The sequence below is a fragment of the Salvelinus sp. IW2-2015 genome, unplaced genomic scaffold (assembly GCF_002910315.2).
Source record: "Salvelinus sp. IW2-2015 unplaced genomic scaffold, ASM291031v2 Un_scaffold3234, whole genome shotgun sequence".
In the NCBI taxonomy this organism is placed as follows: domain Eukaryota; kingdom Metazoa; phylum Chordata; class Actinopteri; order Salmoniformes; family Salmonidae; genus Salvelinus; species Salvelinus sp. IW2-2015.
The window spans coordinates 20,862-28,616 of NW_019944521.1; the positions used below are offsets into that span (position 1 = coordinate 20,862).

General features: G+C 45.0%; 2 long non-coding RNA genes across 3 annotated transcripts in view; one reads left to right on the forward strand and one right to left on the reverse strand.

The window, feature by feature from the left end:
* The window catches only part of LOC139025765 (uncharacterized), a 7,940-nt gene extending 2,510 nt beyond the window's left edge, over positions 1 to 5,430 (reverse strand). Inside the window, exon 1 of the long non-coding RNA XR_011477388.1 lies at positions 5,229 to 5,430. This is a non-coding gene — a long non-coding RNA (uncharacterized lncRNA). The remainder of the gene's footprint in view (positions 1 to 5,228) is intronic.
* Positions 3,337 to 4,097, forward strand: LOC139025763 (uncharacterized). Of its 2 annotated transcripts, none has more exons than XR_011477386.1 (2): positions 3,337 to 3,364; positions 3,976 to 4,097. It is a non-coding gene; the product is annotated as an uncharacterized lncRNA (long non-coding RNA). The 2 variants fall into 2 exon arrangements; XR_011477387.1 differs by lacking the exon at positions 3,337 to 3,364 and adding an exon at positions 3,717 to 3,750.
* Positions 5,431 to 7,755: the final 2,325 nt, after the last annotated feature.

Below are 7,755 nucleotides of genomic sequence, written 5' to 3' on the forward strand. Positions count from 1 at the left end.
TGTGAGAGTAGGAATATACAGAGACTGGTGCGCGTGTGGGAGTAGGAATCATACAGGATGTGGCGTTGTGGGGATCATTAGGAATATACAGGATGGTGACTGTGGGAGTAGGAATATACAGGATGTGGCATGTTGGGTAGTAGGAATATACAGGATATGGCATGTGAGCAGTTTGATGAATATTACAGGATGTGGCATGTGGGCAGTAGAATACTTACAGGGATGTGGCATGTGAGAGTAGGGAATATATACAGGGATGTGGCTGTGTGGAGTTAGGAATCTACAGGATGTGGCGTTGTTGGGAGTAGGAATATAGCAGGATGTGGCGTGACCCTATCCAGTGTGGGAGTAGGAATATACAGGACGTGCATGTTGGAGTCAGAATATACAGGACTGTGGCATGTAGAGTTAGGAATATACAGGATGTGGCGTGTGGGAGAGGAATATTACAGAATTTGTGGCGTTGTGGGAGTAGGAATATACAGCGATGTGACATGTGGGTCCACTGCAGCCTCGACTCTCCATGACACCACTCTCTCTCTGCCAACATCACTCCGCAACTCTCTCTCTCTCCTGTTTGAGCTCCAGAACGCAGACGACAATGTCCAGCTTGATCAAATCAAATCTGTATTTATTAAAGGCCCTTCTTACATCAGCTGATATCTCCAAAGTGTCTGTTCAGGAAAACCAGCCTTAAACCCCTTCAAACAGCAAGCGCAATGCAGGTGTAGAGCCTGATGTTCTGTTTGGATCTTCCATCCAGAAAATAACAGACAGGTATTACAAACAGGATTCTACCAAAATATTTTTATTAGAAAGTAAATCACACCTATCTGGAAACACCAACAAAACACTAAACATGTTGCTGAATTATTTTTTATACTAAATTACAAACATTGTCATACAGGTATTTATATCATACAGGTATTTATATAGTTTTGAATTATAATCAAGTATCATACCATTAGTCTGTATAACTGCTTATATTACTAAAACATTCTCTGCCACGTTTCTACGGTGATCTGTTACATTGATTTGGGCTTTTTCACAATCAGTTCTTCTCAACTGGGAGAGAGAGGGAAGGGGAGGAGAGGGGAGAGAGGGGAGAGGAGGAGGAGAGAGGGAAGAGGAGAGGGAGAGAGAGAGGAAAGAGGGAGGGAAGAGGAGAGGGGAAGAGAGAGAGAGGGAGCATAGGAGGGAGAGAGGGAAGAGGAGGGAAGAGGAAGGGAAGGGAGTAGGGAAGAGGAAGGGGAGAGAGAGAGGGAAGAGGCGAGGGGAGAGAGAGAGGGAAGAGGGAGGGGGGGAAGAGGGAGGGATGGATTAGGGGAAGAGGAGGGAAGAGAGGGAAAAAGGTGAGGAGAGAGGGATGAGAAGAGGGAGTGGGGGAAGGGAAAGGAGAGGGGAGAGGAGGAAGAGGGAGTGGGAGAGAGAGGGGGAGGGAGGGAAGGAGAGGGGAAGAAGGAGCGGGGATGGGGAGAGGGGGAAGAGGGAGGGAGAGAGGGAAGGGGAGGGGAGGGAGGAGGGAAGGAAGAGGGAGGGAGGGGAGGGAGGAGAGAGGAAGAGGGAGCGGAGGAGGGAGAGGAAGAGGGAGGGGAGGTGAGAGCAAGGAAGAGGTGAGGAGGGGATGGGCGGGAGAGAGGGAAGAGGGATGGGAGAGAGGAGAGGAGGAGGGGAGGTGAGAGGGAAGGCGGAAGGGAGGAGAGCGGGAAGAGGGAGGGGAGAAAGAACGAGAGCGGGAAGAGGGAAGGGGAGGAGAGAGAAAAGAGGAGGGAGAGAGGGAGGGGAGGGAGAGAGGGAGGAAGAGGGAGGAGAGGGGAGGAAGGAAGAGAGGGAGGGGAGGGAGAGAGGTGGATTGGGACCTGACAGTTTTTAACTCAATCAATTAAAGAAGTCGATTGAATATGGTCAATGTTTTTATGAAAAAAGAGTTTTCAATTTTAGTACAGGATCAATCTGAACTTCCACTGAAGTAGAACTCTGACATGAAATAAATTACTAAAATGGAAAGTCGAATGAGAACTGATCAAGCCTTGTCCCCTTGGTGGAGAGATTCAGGAGTTACTGTGCTGCTGAAACTGAGCGATTGTGTTTGTCCTTTTTATAAAAACATTTTTTAAAATCGCCTTATTACCTTCTAACTTTATTTAATTTATCAGCTAGTTTAACTGCAATATGCACTAATTCTTATTTACAATGACGGCCTAGGAACAGAGAGTGGATTAACCTCTTTTTCAGTGGCAGCAAGACAGATTTTACCTTGTAGCTCGGGGATTCGATCTGGCAACCTTTCGGTTAGCTAGTCCAACAGCTCTAACCCCTAGGCTACCTGCCGCCGCCTCCGCTCTAACCAATAGGCTACCTGCCGCCCCTCCACTCTAACCACTACGGCTACACTGCAAGAGAAAGATAAATCTACACCACTAGTGCTGCCTCCATGATTCGGCCGTGTCCCAATACCCGACTTTGTGCTTCTAACAGAAGGCATTTTTTTCAAAACATGTGTGTATATAAGTCTGTGTAATTAAAAAATGTTGATATTCTTAAATGCCAGGATTCATACTCATTGGCATTTATCTAAGTAGAATTCGCTTGCACCATTATTGAGGAAATGGAATCGTCTGTCAGACCCACGTGGTAGCTGATAATCACTGGGGGGGGGGGGGGCTTCGATAAACAAATGGGGGAATCAACTGCAACTAGCACGAGGATGACATCGTGTCTCAGTAGGACGAAGCCCAGCAACCTGCATTACTTTCGTGCTTACTGCATTCAATTTTGTTTATTTAAACTAAAACACTACGTTATAAAATAGCAGGCATTCGTATATTCAAGTCCATACCTCACCTTCTTCATGACAGCTGAATAGGCTGAGATGAGCCGGTATTAATTTATAGGCTTCCAACACGAAGGAGAGGAAACAAACCACATGCTTATCAGGAGTTGTATTGATCTATCAGATGAACCAGCACTAGAGTTAGTGAGGTCTGTCCCAGTACACCCAGTACACTCCAGCCTACATCAGCTTGGTGAGCTGCGGGGGAGCCAAGCGTTGATTGTGTTCAGACAGGCTCCGCTCCAGCTCTGATCAGTACACATTAGATACCACAACTGCTCTGACGTTCACCGTAAGCTAAACCCAGGTCACCGATCTAGTTAGATACCCAACTCTCTGACTAACCGTAAGCTAACCCAGTCACCCGATCTAGTTAGATACCCAACTCTCTGACATTCCAGCCGTAGCTTAACCCCAGTCCACCGATCTAGTTTAGATACCCAACATCTCTTGGACTTACACCGTAGCTACCCAGTCACCGATCTAGTTACGGATAACCCAACTTCTCTGACTACACCGTAGCATAACCCAGTTTCACGTCTAGTTAGATACCCAACTTCTCTTGACTTCCACCGTTAGCTAACCCAGTCACCGTCAGCTGCTAGTTACGATTACCCACTCTCTGCTACACCGTAGCAACCCAGTCACCCGATCTAGTTAAGAACCCAACTCTCTGGACTACACCGTGCTAACCAGTCCACCGATTCTAGTTGGATAACCCAACTTCTCTGACTTCACCGTAGCTAACCAGTCACCGATCTGTTAGATTACCAACTCTCTGACTTTACCGGTAGCTAACCCAGTACCGTCAGCCTGCTTAGTTAGATACCCAACTCTCTGAAACTACCCCGAAGCTAACCCAGTCACCGATTCTAGTTAGATACCCCAACTCTCTGACTACACCGAGCATAACCCCAGTCACCGAGTCTAGTTAGATTACCCCAACTCTCTGACTTCACCGTAGCTAACCCAGTCACCCGAATCTAGTTAGATACCCAACTCCTTGACTACACCGTTATAGCTAACCCAGTCACCGATCTAGTTAGTATACCCAACTCTCTGACTTCACCGTAGCTAAACCAATTAGATCACCGATCTAGTTAGATAGCCCAACTCTCTGACTTCACCGTAGCTAACCACAGTCACCGATCTAGTTAGATACCCAACTCTCTGACTTCACCGTAAGCTAACCCAGTCACCGATCTAGTTAGATACCCAACTCTCTGACTACACCGTAGCTAACCAGTCACCGGATCTAGTTAGATATTCCCAACTCTCTGACTTTCACCGTAGCTAACCCAGTCACCGATCTAGTTAGATACCCAACTTCTCTGACTACACCGTAGCTAACCAGTCACCGATCTAGTTAGATACCCAACTCTCTGACTACACCGTTAGCTAAACCCCATGTCACCGATTCTAGTTAAGATACCCAACTCTTCTGACTTCACCGTAGCCTAACCCATGTCACCGAATCTGATTAGAATACCCAACTCATCTGACTTCACCGTAAGCTAAAACCCAGTCACCGAGATCTAGTCTAGATACCCAACTCTCTTGACTCACCGTTAGCAAACCAGTCACCGATCTAGCTTTAGCAATACCCAACTCTCTGACTTCACCGTAAGCTAACCCAGTCAACCGATCTAGTTAGATACCCAACTCTCTGACTTCACCGTAGCTAAACCCAGTCACCGATTCTAGTTAGATACCCAACTCTCTGACCTTCACCCGTACGCTAACCCAAGTCACGTCGCCTGGCTAGTTAGATTACCCACTCTTGACTACACCGTAGCCTAACCCAGTCTCCGTCAGCCTGGCTAGTTAGATACGGCACACTACTCTGACTACACCGTAGCCTAACCAGTCACCATTCAGCCTTCTAGTTAGATTACCCCAAACTTTCTTCCTGACTACACGTAGCTAACCAGTTCACCGCCAGCCTGCTAGTTTTAGATTGCCCAAACTCTCTGGACTACACCGTAGCTAACCCAGTCACCACCAGCCTTGCTAGTTAAGATAACCCAACTCTCTGACTACACCGCTTAGCTAATAACCAGTCACCACCACCTGGTTAGTTTAGATACCCAACTCTTATGACTACACCGATAGCTAACCCAGTCACCATCAGCCTTCTTAGTTAGATCCCAACTCTCTGACTACACCGTAGCTAACCAGTTCACCACCAGCATGCTAGTTAGAGAGGCTGGGTGTTTTTGTTTAGGCTACACTACACCTAGTTTCGTTCATGCTACCTCATTAGTAAGCTACAACATGGTATAATTACCAGTAACCTAGGTAAACAGAAAGGAAAGGGAAAGGATAGCCAACAATGTATTGAATTAAATTCCCTCATGCATCAGACTCTATCTGACTCGGTAAATAACCCCTCTACATCGGAGGGTAAATAACTCCTCTATATCTGACTGGGTAAATAACTCCTCTATATCTGACTGGGTAAATAACCCCTCTATATCTGACTGGGTAAATAACTCCTCTACATCTGACTGGGTAAATAACACCTCTATATCTGACTGGGTAAATAACTCCTCTATATCTGACTGGGTAAATAACTTCAGTTAATGTGGACACAGTAACTGAGACTTGAACACATGAACCAGGCCTCAAGCACTGGGATTCCACTTTAACCATAGGGACGCAACTCAAGTCTCTCTCTCTCTCTCTCGTTTGTTTTGTATGTAATGTATCTATGTAGTCTGAATTAGGAATTGGCCAGGTCATACTTCTATAATATTATTCTTATATATATGTTTGTCATATTTGTGCTGTTGGGAAGAGAATAGGAGGTTATGTTGGACAGTATTTTGGTAGGACATGGCTATGTATCTGCACATGGAAGTCAGTGATTTGTGTTTAATATGGGTTAATGCAGAAATACAAATGTGATGTGACTAAAATTACTAAATAACTAGACTAAATCATTATTCAAATGACATAAATGTGACGAAGACATAATGATATTTAAATCAAAATTGCTAAGACTAGACTAAATAAAATAAAAATATATTTAGTTTTTATAATTTGTTTATTGAGGAAAGTCACGTTGAGATTACAGAATATTTGTTTCAAGGGAGAGTCTGAGAACGTGTGTTGGCAGGGAATGTGTGACACCTTCTCTCAACCCACAGACAGACATAACATACTGATTACTATCCAAGGTGAATCTAACATAACATGACTCCTATCCAATTTTAATCTAACATGACATAACTCCTATCCAATCTTAATCTAACATGACATAACTCCTATCCAATTTTAATCTAACATAACATAACTCCTATCCAATCTTTATCTAACATGACGTAACTCCTATCCAATCTTAATCTAACATAACATAACTCCTATCCAATCTTAAAATTTAACATGAACATAACTCCTATTCATCATCTACTGAATAACTCCTATCAACATCAAGCAATCCTCCTGCTGTCTCGTGTTTGTCTCTCAGCAACCACAGTCCAGTCTCCTCCACCTCCGCTGTGTGCGTGTAGTCATCGACGGTTACGTCACGCGTAGGGCCTCACCACCATAGACCCTCGAAAAGAGAGCCACGCCCACGGCCACGACAGAACCTAAGCATCCAGGTGGTCGTCAGGCTGCTCCGCCTCCACGCCGCTGTCTTGTCATCTGGTTACGGTTAACAGTGTTGGTTCACACCTGGAACACTGGTAGTAGCTCTAGTCTAAAGCTATGAGGTTTTGTGGCCTAAACTTTTGCACACAAACTGGAAGAAAAATCCTCATCAATCTATTTCAAAAACACTGTAATTCTGTATACTGTTAACAGTGTGGGTTGACATCTGGACTGCAGAACTAATACACGAGGTTAGCTGGTTCAAAACCCTCCTGCTCTCATCTGGACCTGCAGAACAATACCACATAGGTTACTGGTTTAAAACCCTCCTGCCTCTCATCTGGGACTGCCAGATCTTAATGCAGGAGGTTACTGGTTCAAAACCCTCCCTGCCTCTCATCTGGACTGCAGACTAATTACAGGAGGTTCTGGTTCAAAACCCTCCTGCGTCTCACTGGACTCTAGTAGCAGATCTAGTACTATAATCAGTGTTGGTTTACATCTGGACTCTGCCATAACTAGTGCAGGAGGTTACTGGTTCAAACCTTCTTGCTCTCATCTGGACTCTTTAGCTAGCAGATCTAGTACTATAATCAGTGTTGCGTCACATCTGGACTCTGCATAACTAGTGCAAGAGGTTACTGTTCAAACCCTTCCTGCTCTTAAACTGGAAGGAAAGGAATCATCTTTTCTCAACACACAATGAGGTGAATCCTAACTTCAAGAGGAAATCGGGCATAAGTGGAAGTTTCGTATTCGCTCAAATCAGTCTAAACTGGATCTTTTACATTAAATTTAGTACTTTATTTTGACCAAAAAAAAAAAACAATATATTATTAAGAACCCAGACAGCCTCTTACTCTTCCTTTTCTCCGACCTCTTCTTTATTCTTCACTTTTTGAAGAATGCTGTTTTGTATCGCGTAATACTGTGGGAATTGTATATATCTACATTATTCTAGATTTGTATTTTAGAAATATGAAATTGAAAATGTTGAATGTGTTTTGTTTATTGTTGTTGTTTATATATAGACACAGTGTATTTTTGAGACTAAAGCTGATACTAACCACCTATCATACCCTGTATAGCTGGGTCCATACCGCGTCCATACCTGGTCCCATAGCCTGGTCACATACGCCTGGTCCCATACCCTGGTCCCATAGGCCCTGGTCCGCATAGCCTGGTCCAATCTAGGCTGGTCCCATACCCTGGGTCCTCATAGCCCTGGTCCATAGCGCCTGGTCCCATACCCTGTCCCATACCCTGGTCCCTTAGCCTGGGTCCCATAGCCTGGTGCCAATAGCCTGGTCCCCATAGCCTGGTCAGCT